This window comes from Magnolia sinica, chromosome 15, assembly GCF_029962835.1.
Source record: "Magnolia sinica isolate HGM2019 chromosome 15, MsV1, whole genome shotgun sequence".
NCBI classification, from domain to species: Eukaryota; Viridiplantae; Streptophyta; class Magnoliopsida; order Magnoliales; family Magnoliaceae; genus Magnolia; species Magnolia sinica.
Window position 1 is genome coordinate 38,075,181 of NC_080587.1, and position 16,089 is coordinate 38,091,269.

Here is a 16,089-nt window from a genome sequence, read left to right on the forward strand (position 1 = left end):
TGACGTGCCAAATTAGGAGGGTTTCAAAGAGGAAGTTAAGGCTGTAAGGCACATGGTTACCATTACTTTTTTTAGACAAAGATTTAATGCTCTAGGAAGAAGAACATAAGTAGTTGCTCATGGTCAATAAGTGCACAGGGACTTATTACTTAGTCAAACTGTACTAGACAATGGCTTGGCTATGAATTTAATGCCTTTGAAGATGCTGAAAAAGTTAGGGTACAAACAATCGCGCTTATGTGTGAGCAACATGGTGATATAAGGGGTTTAATTAAGACATTTAACGTGCCTTTGGGTCGAAGAACTAGTGAGTAAGGTTAACTGTTAGGTGATTGATGGGATAAACACATACAAGCTACTACTGGTGTCATGCCCTAAAAACGGAGCCAAGGCCCCTGACTCTACTCTTGAAATGCGACTGAAAGATTTTCTTTTGTATGGTTGGTTCAGTAGTGTTCCCCCTTAAATATGGTATTTAACACCATAAACAAGATGTGAGAGCAACTGAAAATAAGATTTATTTCATTTTCAAATGTATACAACTATTTAATTACATTATCACATTTTCAAAAGAAAGACTAAGTTAAATGTGATGTAGTCTTTTGTCTTGGTCAGGTACCTTGGATGGTTGGGATTTCCTAAAAACATAGATGACAGTTGGAATGAGCTTTAAATGCTCAGTAGGTACATCTCTACTCACGAGGTAAGATAAACTACAACATATATAACAAGCAAGATATATTAACGTGTAACCACAATTATCAAATACTAAGACCAGTAAAGTGGAAATATGAATGCGATGAGTGTGAAGGCCAACTCCAACATAACCATCTCCATTATGAGAATGAATATCACCTCTAACATAATAATTTCCATCATAACCATAAGACATGACAAAAGACTGCAATAATCTCCTTAGACACACTTAGGATTGAGGTTTTCCCATCCTCCATTTTCATGCCTATGATGAGGAGCCTTAAAGCTTCCACTTATCTTCCACTAGTTCAATGAAGATGGACCAAATAGAAAAATCTTGGACCATTTAAAAAACAAACACCTCGACAACAAGGTAGGGGGGCTCCCATTATTCAGTCCGCTATTTAAAACACAAATACCATTATCAAATCATTGTGCAAAAATTGTATTTTAGTTCTGTTGTCCTATAAGTTTTTTTGTCGAGCAAATCAGCTTGGTTGAAATTAGTCAATCTAGAAGAAATTGACAATTCTGGTCAAAACAAGACATTTTGGCTAAAATCAGTCGTAAAAGGCAACCTTGGTTCAAAACGACCATTTTTGGTCGATATCACCCGTTATTGTCGAAATCGATCATTTCTTTCAAACAGATGTCAAACGGGTTCAAATGAGGTGTATAAATAAACATGATTGCAATCTATTATAAGTCAAAAAAGTTCTGTGGATTTTCAACAGTCCTTAATCTGATTTGTCATGTTTTTTGACAAGAATCCATAATTGGTTTCATTCATGTCTCAGCCTTGCATGAGGCGATTGAATATCCCGTATAGAAAATTCTCTGTTTCGAAGGATGCATCCCTGACCATCAAAAATTTATAATTACAAACAGAGAGAGAAGGAGAGGCAAAAACTGCAATTTCTTCCAATCCACATTTCTAGTTTTCTCTTTAAATCTCCCTCTTTCTTTATCTACCTCCATCTTTCTTGCTCAATCTGTTAGCATTCTGGCAATCGATCATTGTCATGACTGCAGTCGATAGCCATGGCCGCTGGTTGCAGTCTACGATGGTAAGAACTTAATTCACCCATCTGGTTACGGATTTCAATCCCTTCTCGATCGAGCTCCGATATAAGCAGAAAGAGCAAGAAAGATGAAATCCATCTGTTATGAGGATCAAAAGGAAAGTGATGAAGGTGCACCTATCTTATGCTCTTATATCAATGTTAGGAAATCGTTTACCTAGAAGCTATTCCTTGGATCCAACGATAGTGAAGGTTGAAGGCGCAGATGTTAGATATTTCCATATGCATTTCACATTGTCGAAACATACCACTTTCACTGGTGCAAGAAGAGGTCTAAAGGAACACCATTCTTTGTGCAAGATCCACATTGTAAATTGCATAGTAGTAATGGAACCTGACTTTTTCTCCTTCACATTTGATCTCTTTATAACCCGAATTGGTTCTTAAAATTTATTAATTTTCTCTATAACATTCTTGTCATGAATCCTTAAGGCATTATTATATAAAAATAGCCAGGGCAGTTATCAAATCACAGGAGAAAACTACTCGTGTAGTTTCAAAATTGCCAAAGTAATGGGTAGTCAGTTACCCTATAATCGCCACATCCCATCTCTATCTCCTAGTGGGTGGGGCACACTTGGACGACCCATCTTGTAGTTATAAAAAGAAAGGAAGAGAGGAGGAAGGAAAAGAGAGGAAGAGAAGAAGAGCTACTGAGTCGACTCACTAAGTTAACCTGCTGACCCATTGAACGTAAACAATTCTAGAGATTAACCAAACCCCATGCACTCCATTTATAAGATAAGTCCTCCTTTCATCCCCTCTAATTTGAAATCAAACCCTAGTTATCATTTCCTTTACATCATGTCTCACTAGGTTGACTCACCGAGTCAACGTGTTGTTCTTATTGTATCTTAGGTCTATTGGACCGAAAACCCTAGATTATGATCTAAAAAATCAATGCATACAATTGGTTGTACAGATCTCCACCATTTCACTTTGAAATGCCCAACGAGTTATACCGAATCACCTTTGGTATAACTAGGTCTAACTATGTGCAAGTGGAACCGAAACCCCAATTGTGTACGCATATTTTCAGCAACACTTTAGACCTTTGCTCACCTTTTTAGGTTGGTGATCGTTCCCTATTTTGTTAATTCCATTTTTATACAAATGTGCCATGTAGTCCTTCATTTTTCCTTATAAGATTAGCACATGGGCACTTTGCCCAGTGTTGAGTGTCAAATATTGCATGTTTCCCACTGTTTATATCTTGGTTTTATGAACATGATAACGCTTAATGGGTATATTTTATACACGTTTGTATTGCGAGGTGAGTTTAAGAGTTTGGATTGAAAAGAATATTAAAAGTATGAATTTGATGCTCAAGAATCACCAAGGCAAGGATGGATCGTAGGAGACTAAGATTTAAGATTTCAAGACTCCAAGATTCAAGGAAACCAAGTGGAGAAGGAAGGAAGTCGAAAGTGCAAAGTGCAAAAATTCACACTGTCTATGTCATCGACCATCATTCAATGACATCGAACATGGGTCGATGACATCGAAGCATTACATGAAAATCAAGTTGGTCGCTGGACAAATTGGATGCAGTTCTTGATGACATCAAAGACCTATTCGATTACTCGAAGACCTTCTCGATGACATCAAAGGAAGATCGATGATATTGAGATTTTTATGAATTCTTGGAACAACTCGCTGGAACACTTTGGACACATTCTCAATTCATCGAAGGTAGTTCAATGACATCGAAGGTATGTTCGATGACATAAGAGTTACACGGTACGAAAGGCATTACGTAGTGTGAAAAGGCGTGGCATCTGGATTCAAATCACGGTCGATGACATTGAAGGTTGTTCGATGACATCGAAGGTTGTTCAATGACATCAAACGTGTTACGTGGACTGTATAAATTTGAGGCAGTTTTCTGAAATTAAATGGACAAGGCTATAAATATGGGTTTTCTAAGGACTTCTAAAGAGGAATTAGGTTTTAAGAAGCAAAGCTAAAGGGTGGAGTAGCCTCCCAAGAGTTATTTTCTTCCTTTCCTATTTTTAATGCTTTCTTTTTGGGTTTTAGATCTAATCACGTCTATGATTGGCTAAACCTCTTAGCTAGGGCTAAGAGGTGAAGCTTGTAGCATGTTGGGATGATTTTCTTGCTTTGATTATTATTTTTCTTGAACCTCATTGATTTCTAATTTGAATTTAAGGAATATTTTCAGTTTAATATGATTTATTCTGACTAAAATTACAATAGATATTATGATGGCTTTAAATATCTTCTTTTAATAGATATTACAAGAATACATGGTCCCCAATCTCAAATTCCAACTGCCGTCATCGTGTATCGGTGTAACTCTTTTGTCTGCTCTGTGCTGCAAGTAGTTGACGCCTGATAATGTCGATCTTCTCAGAGGTCGCCTATACTAAATCTGGGCCAATTAGGCTTTTCTTGCCAACATCTGCCCAATAATGGGGAGTTCAACATGGACGCCCATACAGTGCTTCGTAGGGAGCCATGCCAATGCTCGCTTGAAAGTTGTTGTTATAGCGAACTCTGCATATGGAAGACAGTCATCCCAACCATCTTTGAAATCGAGCACACATGCCCGCAACATATCTTCTAACACATGATTTACCTGTTCCGTCTGCCCATCAGTTTGTGGGTGGAATGCGGAACTGAACTTCAGTTTTACTCCCATTGCTTCTTAGATTCAAATCTAAAAGATAGACATGAATCACATGTCTCGTTTCGACACAATCTCCATAGGCACTCCACGCAGACCTATTCTTTGATGTACAGCTTGGCAAAATCATCTACTGAGTTTGAGACTCTAATCGGGAGGAAATGAGCCGATTTCGTTAATCAGTCCATAATCACCCAAATGGAGTCATGTCCCTTCCTTTTCTTCGATAACTTAGTAATGAAATCTATAGATATGAAATCCCACTTCCATTCAGCTATGGGCATGGGCTGAAGCAATTCAAGAGGTCGGCGATGCTTGGCCTTAAATTGCTGGCACGTGAGATAATGGGATACAAAATATGCTGTGTGGGCCTTCATGTTGTCCCACCAGTATGAATGCTTCATATCTCGATACATCTTTGTACTACCAGGATGCATCGCCATCTTTGAATTATGAGTAGCTTCGAGAACTTCCTTCCTCAAGTCATGAAGATTTGGGACGCATAAGCAGCCACGATAACGTAAACCCCCATCCGAACCAACTCTCCATTCAGGGTCTTCATTGTCAGTTGCTTGCTCTCTCATTTTCACCAATAGTTTGTACTCATTTTTAGCCACAATGATTCGATCATCAATAAGTGGCTACATGCGGATGTGTGCGATGCTCTCGAATGGCTCCTCTACTGTAAGCTTCTGTTCGAAGTCTCGCACAAATTCTACTATGTACCATTCTTCAATCATTAGTGAAGCCATAAATTTTATTATCTTCTTGCAACTCAACGCATTTGCCACAAGGTTAGCCTTACCAAGATGGTAGGAGACCACTAACTTAAAGTCTTTCAAGGTTTCCATCCATCGTCGCTACCTCATAATCAGGTCCCTCTGCATGAATATGTACTTGAGGCTCTTGTGGTCGTAAAAGAGCTCGAACACCACTCCATAGAGGTAATGTCTCCAGAGCTTTAATGCGAAGATAACTGTTGTCAATTCCAGGTGGTGCGTAGGGTAGTTTTTGTAAGTCCCATAGTTTATAGCCCTTTGTAGTTGTCAAATTTGTGGTGCCAAAAACACTGTTATGAAGCTTACATCTGTGAAGAACAATGCTCTACTCAAGATCTCAAGAAGCTTTCAAGTTCAATCTCAAGATTTCAAAAAGCTCTCAAGTTTAAATGACAGCAAGACTTCAAGCTCCATTACTTTCAAAGGTCACTCATCTCTAAAGTTTCAATGTCCTTACTTCACTATTGAGGTATGACTGACCTTAGGTTGACCTTTAGAGTAGGTCATTTTGGATACATAATTCATAAGTTTTATATAAGTGAGTTTGGTCCCTTCTAAGACTAGTCCTGGACTTTGTTCGACTAGTCCTAGCACTGCTTCGACCTGTCTAAACATTTCCTGGATCAATCGTAAGTTTGTTACAAAAATTAAAATTTTCTGTTAGGCTTCGACTAGTCCTGGGGACTGTTCGACCAGTCATAGGAATAGTGTCGATTGCATCTTCGACCAGTTGTAGACCTACGACTCAAAGAACAACGTTGAAATTCGGCCACCTACGACCAGTCGAAGGAGACACACGACCAGTCGTGAAACTGCCAAATCTTATCGTGCCCGTATTTTCAAATATTTGTTGGTTCTACGACCAGTCGTAGAGGTCCTTAGACTAGTCGAAGACATGATTTCCTCACCTATAAATAGAGCATGAATCTCAGAATAAAATAAGCAATTCAAGTTATTTTAATTCGGTCTTCTGAGAGACAAGTCGGTGCTCCATTTAAGCTAAGTGTGCTTATTTAATATTAGCCTTGTTAATTGATTTTGTTTCTTGCATTCCAATCTAATCTGAAAAGAGGAATTGTTGTTTTTCTTTTTCTGGAATCAAAATCAATTAGAGCTAGCCCTTTTGTTTTAATTTAAAATCTATTAGAACCTAGAACCATTATAAAGCGAGTATTAGACATTGAACTTTGACATTCAAATCTCTACTCCGACTTGGTTCTTCAGGGCTGCTACAACGAAGGAGAAAATCAGGTATTTTACAATTTATGTAATTTACATTGTTTGGTTTTATTTGAGGTTAAGCCAGAAAAATCTCAAAGTTGTTGGTTATCTGAGGAGAGCCAGAAAACTCAGAAGTGAGGGTTTTTGAATTGTGTAAGCCCTTTAAAAAAGATACAATTGTAAAGGTTTTAGGTGAACCTGTGAAAACCTATTTGATAGTGAACGCTAATATCCCCTGTGTGAGGATATTAGGAGTGGAGTAGCATTCTATGTGGCTGTTGTTTAACAGTTGGTGTACACACAGGCGAACCACTATAATTCTTTGTGTTGTGGATGTGTGATTTATATTTTCTATCTTTTATCATTCAAAATTGTGGAATGTATGTATGGATGAGAATGTTGTAAATTTTACATTTTAAGCTCAGTGGGGAATGTTGTAATAATTTAGATTTACATTTCAGCATTATATTTTTGCTATCTCTTTATTTCATTGAACTTCAGTTTCTCTATTTGTTCTAGAAATAAGGTTGTCCTACCATAAACTTTGGTTTTTGGTGTAAGGTTGTCCTTAGAACAATTTGTGTTTCTATTTCTCTATTTTAGGTTGCCTTCCATTCCTATATTGTGATTGGTATATAGTGCTATCTATTCTTTGTTTCATATTCTGCAGTATTTAAATTTAATTTGGCATAGTCCTATTCACCCTCCCTCTAGGACATATAGCTTGGCCATTTCAAGTGGTATCAGAGCCTAATAGCTCGCTCTTATTGCTTTTTATTTGGATTTAATTCCTGAGCTAATGATCCCAGCTATATAAAAGATATCAAATTTTGATAGCCTATCAGTCACTAGGCCTCCACCCTTTGATGACTCCAACTATGCCTATTAGAAAGCCAGGATGAGAATCTTCCTCAAATCTATGGATGAAAGTGTGTGGCTATCCACAGTGAATGAATGGACCCCTCCTACCACTGAAGTAACCAGGATTGATGGTTCAAAATCTATGAAAATTACTACGTATTTCTCTTGGACCACACTTCAGAAAACTGAGAGTAGTGCAAATGCTAAAGCACTAAATGCAATTACTTGTGCACTATCACCGGATGAATTCAAAAGAATTATATCCTGTGATTCTGTGAAACATGCTTGGGATATATTGGAAATGACACACGAGGGTACTTCAATTGTCAAGAAATTTAAGATACAAATCCTCACAACTAAATTTGAGGAAATACATATGGAAGAAAATGAAATGTTCATGGACTTCTATACCAGATTAAATGACATTGTAAACTCTATATGGGGTCTAGGCGATAAAATTCCTGAAAGCAAGATATGTGCTAAAATACTATGCTCACTTCTTGAACGGTTCAATTCTAAAGTAACCGCAATCCAGGAACTTCGTGATACGGACAATATGAGGATTGAAATTTAGTTGGCTCATTACAGACTTATGAGTTAACCTTTAAAGCTCCAAAAGGTAAATCTATTGCTTTAAAAACTTCTAAAAATAGTTTTCATGAAAATGATTTAAACTCTTATTTAGAAAACACTAAGGATGATATAACTTTTTTGGCAAAGAGATTTTATAAAATTTTTAAAAGTAAAAAGAGGGTTGATTTTCAAAAAGCATTTGATAAAAAGAAACCTAAACCTGAAACTAGAAAATCATTAAAAGACAGTCAATGTTACAACTACCATGAGTATGGGCATTTGGCTAACAAATGTCCTAATAAGGGCAAGTCAAAAAGGAAAAGTATGATGGCTACTTGGGATGTGTCATCTGATTCTGAAGTCTCTTCTGAATCAGAAGAGTCTGAAACTGAGTCAGGGTGTGATGTTAAGGCCCTTATGACTCTAGCCAAATTCACTTTTTTAGATAATGATGACTCGACTAATGAAGAAAATCTAAATAGTGAATATGAAAATGAAGATGATCTTCAAGATGCTTACAATGCCCTATACAAGGAAAGTTGTAAAATTGCTGTGAAATTGAAACTTCAAAAAGAGAAATTTTCTAAACTCAAAGAAATTTATGAATCTCTTGTTTTAGAAAAGTCCCATATTTCAGACTGTTTTCAAAAGACAAAATGCGATTTAGATTTTAAAATTCCTAGTTTGAAAATCTTAAATCTGAAAACAATCAACTAAAACATGAAGTCTCTTCTCTCTTGAGTTTAAAGGAAACCTGGAAATATGCCCAAGGTGATCCTAAATTAGAAAAACTCTTATCTGGATCGAGAAAATGTGGCGAGCGATCCAGTCTGGGCTATGACAAGAGTGTTCCTCCTAGACCAAAGAATACTTCTCCCACGTTTGTAAAGGGAGAGATCTTAAACTCAAAAGGAAAAGATCAAATGTCTTCTAAAAACTTTAAATCTTTTCAAAAACCTAAAAGATATATCAACTATAAAAAGCAAAGCCATAGTCCTTTGGCAGAAAAGATAGTTGATTTACTTAAGGAGCTTCTAAAGTCTAACTCACTAGGTCATACTATTAACTCTTACAATCGAAAGAAGACCTACTATCCTCCTAAACCCAAAATGGTTATGAAATGGGTTCCAAAGGTCACTTGCTTGGTTGCCCGCACCACTTTCAAAGCAACAAGCCATTCTAAGTGGTACCTAGATAGTGGATGCTTTAGGCATATGATAGGCGACAGGGCTTTATTCACCGATCTCAAAGACATGATTGACGGTTCAGTCACATTTGGAGATGGCAACAACTGCAAGATTATGGGCCAAGGTACGGTTCAACTCTATAACCTTCCTTTGATTAAAAATGTGTTGTATGTTGAAGGATTGAAACATAATCTTCTAAGCATATGTCAGATTTGTGATAATAACCATAGTGTTCGGTTTTCTAATCAAAGCTGTGAGATTCTAAACAACAAGGGTTCAGTAATACTAACTGGACGTAGAATGTCTGAACACTGCTATATTATTAGCAAATCCAGCTCATCTAATCAATCATGTTACATGGTCCAAACAGACGAGACTGATTTGTGGCACAAACGTCTTGGACATGTACATTACCGAAATTTACATAGATTGAGCAAATGGAAACTTATAAGAGGTCTACCCAAAATATAAAAATTAGATAAAATATGTGGTGAATGCCAGATTAGCAAGCAAACTAGGAACTCACACAAAAAGGTGAATTCCAATACCACAACAAGACCACTCGAGCTTCTCCATATGGATCTAGTAGGACCTACTAGGACGGAAAGTCAAGGTGGAAAAAGATATATTTTGGTAATAGTAGATGACTTTACCACGTATACATGGGTTGTCTTCTTAAGGGATAAATCAGAAACCCTTGAAGAAGTAAAAAAGGTTCTCAAAAGGATTCAAACTAAAAAGGTTCTGAAGTCAGTAAGATTCGTAGTGATCATGGATCTAAATTTGATAATAGCAGTTTTAAGAAGTTCTGTAGCGACCAGGGAATATTACATGAATTCCCAATGCCCAAAACTCCATAACAAAATGGTATAGTTGAAAGAAAAAATAGAGTGCTTCAAGAAATGGCTAATGTCATGTTGAATAGTATGAAGCTCTCTAAGAATCTTTGGGCTGAAGCAGTCAATACAGCTTGCTATATTATTAACCGGGTTTACACTAGTAAAGGTAATAATAAAACGGCATACGAAATGTGGTTCGATAAAAAGCCTATTGTTAAATACTTTCGAGTTTTTGGCAGCAAGTGCTATATTTTACAAAATCGTGAACATCTGGGAAAGTTTGATACGAAGAGTGATGAAGGGATCTTTTTAGGATACTCTTTAAACAGTCGAGCTTATAGGGTTCTGAACAAAAGGACCGGTGTGATTCAAGAATCCATCAATGTGGTCATTGATGATCACTTAAACACACTAGTCTCAAATTCAAATAATGATGAAGTACTAATAATTGATAAATCTGATATTTCATCTAATCAAACTGATTCTGAACTGAGGACTGTTAAAGATTATCCAACCACACAGATTCTTGGAAACCCTCTCACTGGTGTTCGTACCCGTAGATAACTTGAGGATATATGCAATTAAGTATATTTTACATCCCAGATATAACCATCTAACGTAAAAGAAGCTCTTGCTGATGAAAATTGGATTGTTGCGATGCAAGAAGAACTTAACCAATTTGTGAGAAATGATGTTTGGTATCTCGTACCTAGACCTAAAGATAAACACATCATTGGAACCAAATGGATTTTTAAAAATAAGTCTGACAAACTTGGTAACATAATTAGAAACAAGGCTAAACTAGTGGTATAAGGTTACTGTAACGACCTTGGAATTTTTGTGCTAATCTTTCCTTAAGTAGTTGTTTTGGGGTAATTAGCGCTTTACTCGATTGCTTGTGAAATCCGCATCAATCACTTTAAATTGTATCTGCATGGCTCAAAACGTGTAGATTAGTGAGCGCTACGTTACTCTGAAATCTGGGATCCATCGCTAAATCCAGTTGTTCTGAGGAATTTTTGAAAGATCTGGATCGGACCTGGACCGCGCGTCGAAAGTCCGATGGCGATGATCTTAGGTTGTTGCGGTCACCGAGTTGGGCTTGATCTTCACCTCGAAAATCAAGTCGATCTGATGTTCTGGGTCGATTTGCTTTAGTTCGGAGTGAAGAGTGTGAGAACGGTTGGAATTTATTAAGCTTTTATTGCAATCTGAGCCGTGTCGCTTGCGCGACGATTTTAAGCATTCTGACCGTTGGATTCTGACCCAATTTCACCCTCTGATTAGGATGGTTGGCCCAGGCATATCCTAGTGCTTGTGGACCTGATCGAGTTTCCGTGACTGTTGAATTGAGCGTGGTCCGCCACGGCTGATCTGAAGAGCCGGTCGGTATGAAATCTCTGCTTGACCTAGATCCATGGTCAAGGAGCTTAAGTCCGACCTTTCGTGGTTATAGGCCCACCAGAAGTGCTTCGTTGGATCGAGAAAGGTGTGCTTTGGTTATAACCTAAGTATACCTTGACCCTGGGGTTATTTCCATCATTTTAAGGCCTATATATAGTCCTTAAACCCTAGCTCTCATTTCCATACGAATTTTCTCTAACCCTAGCTTGGAAAGAGAGTGGAAGAGTGAGAGAAAGTGAGAGAGATAAGTTGGTGAATCATCTTGATTCTTCCTTGTTCTTTTTCATCTTCGAACCTTCACTTTGAATCATTCTTCTGACGATTCTGAGTTCCTTTGGGGTAAGTTAACCTAACCCTAACCTGTGTTAGAGCTTAGACTAGACTTGGTGTTGTTGTATCTTATTTCTATCCTTATTTTAGGGTATTCTAGTGCCGTTGACGAAGACAACTCGTCCAAATCAGCTCGGCGGTTCTTTCTTTGCTTAAGGTGCGGACTTTAAGTGTATAGGTTATGGTTTTCAAGGCTTTCAATCCCAGTTAGTGATTTATTCTTGCTATGGATAAGATTTCATATGTCAAATGTTATGTTTACATTGCTTTCCTGATATGCATGTGCTATATTGAGATTTGTGTATTCTAAGTGTATTTATAAAGTACCGTATACGTATAAAATACGCACTTGTGTTTGCCATGATTATTTGTCATGTATGTATGCTAGATGCATGTATGACGACTCCTTGGTAAAAGGAATTGTCTAAGTGCATGTATTTCAACATGCGTCATGTATGTTGTTCCATGTATGCTAAGTGTTTGTAGAAATGCATGAATGATCTAAGTGTAACTTATTCCACTTGTTGCGGGCGTTGAGAAGTGATTCTCAATACTCCTATGGATGCGCATGTTTTCCTTTATGCAGTTACATTCCAAGTTATTTAAATTCAAGCATCTCCTATGCTTACATTTATGTTAAGTTGATATTCTTCAGATGTGTATGTACCATGATTTGAGTTGTTGATCCATTACTGTTTTACATTCCATATGAATATCTGTAGTAGTGTAAGGTGTTTGGAACTATGCCTTAGTCCAGGAAATCGGTAATTGACCCTATGAATCGTGGTTGAGATTGCTTTCGCCACGTAGGACGTATTAGACGAACCCGAGTCGTATTAGAGTTGTCGGCAGTGGTTTAGCCACGCGGAGTGTTTGCGCACTCTATGTCGCTCAATTCAACGTGCGCTCGTGCTAGTTGAGTTCGTCAAGTAACCCGATTGTCCGATGTATGTTAACCATGTATGGACGCTACTGCTTGAATCTAGGGTACCGAACTTACCAGTGAAATCCTAATAACCATGGTACCTGATCCGCTAAGACTCATGAGCCGGACATGGTGGTATGGGACACCGTGGCCGAGCTGTCGACCTACGCTAGGGTGACGAGCCTCCCCGTAGTGACCAGTGAGCAACTTAACTCGTGAGCCGATTATGGTGGTATGGGACACTATATTCGTGCTGTTGGCCTACATTGATTGGTGACGAGCCCTTTGTAGTAACCTCAAGCATACCTGGATACCGCGAGGAGGTGACGAGCCGATCTGTGGTAGTAAGGGCATGAAAGGCGTGCATTGATTGGTGACGAGCCCTTTGCTACGACCTCAAATATATGATCGTATGAGATGTCTAGGATTAACGACCCTAGTATGGATCAGTGTTTGGATAGTGATATGAGGAAGGTATCTTAGCTTCCCAATCCTGTTGTGTGAAATGGACTAATAACAACTTGGTAATCATATCCATGCACCGCATTTGCATGTGCTTTGTAGATGTGGCGCACTTTGAGGCGATGTCATGCGTAACATAAGATGAAGACGCTGAGGGTGTACGCGTGAGGGCACGCATCATATTGCATTCATACTTGCATTAACAAGAGTACTTAGGATTTAATTACTTATCCTGCTTTATCATTACTGTTTGATTGAACTGATAACATGTTAACCAGTGCCTTATTGTTCCACTGAGTTAATCACTCACTCCCACGTTTCTGGGGCGGTGTTACACACCCACCAGACTCTGTCTTAGGCAATGATGTTGCAGATGTGGATGCGACGTCTGAGGCAGAGCGGGAGCTGGATGACGACAAGGCTGCCTTCTCCTATATGCAGTTTTCAGACGGGTTCTAGCGAGCCTCGGTCTGATGCGCGGGATTTCTGGAATATATTTTGGGGTCTGAAATGATGTAACTTGATACTTAAATTTTGATAAATAACACTTTCACATGATCTGGATTGTATATGTAATTCAGGGATTTACACTTGTACACATTTTATTATAAGTCTTCCGCTTGCTTTATTCACTTATCCCTGAATCATATCTGTGTTTTGGCTTAATCTATTCCATGTTTTATGCACTAATACAGTCAACATACATTCATCATTAATTATGTTGCATAAGTGATGTTGTGAAACTCGGGAGCTGAGTTATGCTCGACCCCCGAATTTCAGGGCGTTACAGTTACACTCAAATTGAAGGTATTGACTATGATGAAACCTTTGCACCAGTAGCATGTCTTGAATCAATCAGACTCTTTATATCCATTGCGTGTTTTAGAAAGTTTAAGATTTACCAAATGGATGTGAAAAGTGCATTTTTAAATGGCGATCTGCATGAGGAAGTTTATGTTGAACAACCAATGGGTTTTGAAGACCCCAAAAATGATGATCATGTGTATCGTCTTAAAAAGGCACTTTACGATTTAAAACAAGCTCCTAGGGTATGGTACGAGAAACTAACAAAGTTTCTGCCATAATTTTCAAATGGGATGTGTTGATAAAACTCAATTTATTAAAAAACATAAGGATCACATCTTATTAGTACAAATCTATGTTGTTGATATCATTTATGGATCTACCTATACTGACATGACTATTGAGTTTGCAGATTTGTTGAAATCTCAGTGTGAAATGAGCTTGGTTGGGGAATTGAATTATTTTCTCGGGTTGCAAGTAAAACAAAAACCTGATGGAATGTTCATTTCTCAATATAAGTATGCTATGAACTTGATTAAGAGATTTGGATTTGAGAATGGTAAGAACTTTGATACTCCTATGAGTACAACCTTGAAACTCTCAAAAGATTTTGTAGGTAAAAATGTGGATTCGAAATTATATCGGAGTATGATTGGTAGTCTATTGTATTTAATTGCTAGTAGACCCGATATCGCTCTAAGTGTTGTATTTGCGCTAGATATCAGTCTGAACCTAAAGAGTCGCACTTAACTGTTGTCAAGCAGATTATAAGATATGTCACAAGTACTATTAATCTCGGTCTCTGGTATCCACATGAGACTAGTGTTCGATTAGTTGGGTACTCGGATGTTGACTGGGCTGGTAATCTTAATGATCGAAAATCAACCAGTGGTGGTTGTTTTTATATCGAAAACTGTTTAGTTTCTTGGTTTAGCAAGAAACAAAGTTCTATATCACTTTCAATAGCTGAAGCTGAATATATCACAACTGGTAATGCATGTACACAGCTTGTTTGGATGAAACATATGCTAAGTGATTATGGAATTAAACAGGATTCTATGTTATTATATTGTCATAATTCTAGTGCCATAAATATTTCAAAAAATCCAATTCAGCATTCTCGTACTAAGTATATTAATATTAGATTCCAGTATATTAAGGAATTAGTTGAAGAAAAGGTTATATGTTTGGAATATATCCCTACTGAGAACCAACATGCTGATATTTTCACTAAACCGCTCGACAAAAGCAGGTTTAACAAAATAAAATTTGATCTCGGCATATGCATTTTAAAATGATTAATTATGCCTATTTGTATCATAGTGTATATATTTACTAGTTTAGTTTTCAAATCTTGAAAATTTTACAAAAATTAGATTTTTTGGCCTGTACTCGACCAGTCGTGAGTATCCATGACCAGTTGTGCTACGACCGGTCATGTATATCCACGACCAGTTGTGAATCACGTGGATTCACTTAAAATTTGGGGGAAATCATCTTCTTCTTCATTTCAACTTCACTCTCCAACGAGCCAACACATGACTAGTCGAACCCATCTTCCAAAATCTTTAAGGTTAGTGCTCCATTTGCATTTTTCTTGTAGATTTGTGTCTAGATTGCTTCTATTTCTCTCTTGCAGTTGTCTATTTTAAATTTAGTTGAGATTTGAGGTTTTTCTTTTGAAAAATCTGATTTGAGAAAACCTTTTTCTCAATCCTTTGCAACTCTTTATATTCTTGAAATCTTTATTGCATATGGTTCTAGAGGAAGAAAATCAACATCCCATGGTCCGTCTTCTTCTTCCAGATCGGCCCCTATCACTAAGCGTCATCTTAGGGCTCCTGAGGATGATCCATCTTATGTTCGGGACATTAGATTGCGTAATGTTATTGTTGAGCATCTAGTAGATATTAATCATGTTGCTCCTTTCGATATTTTTTCTATGCTTCAATCTATAGGTTGGAATAACTTATTGCTTTGGGGTGGGCCAGCATACCGGTCCATTGTCCAATCCATGTTTGCATGTATATGTGCTTTCTCACTGGAAAATTTAACTTTTTCTATCTCCACAAGAGAAGGGCCATTTGAAGTTGATCGTCATTTGATTTCAGCCCTTATGGATATTCCAGTGAATGATGAGGGTATTCCCATCCATACTTTATCTGATAAACCCTCTGTCGCTGAAAAACATATGCTGACTAAGGACTTATGCAATTTGGATGTACAATGGACGCATAAAGGGAATGCGCTTCCTTCAAAATATCTGCTACCCAAATACA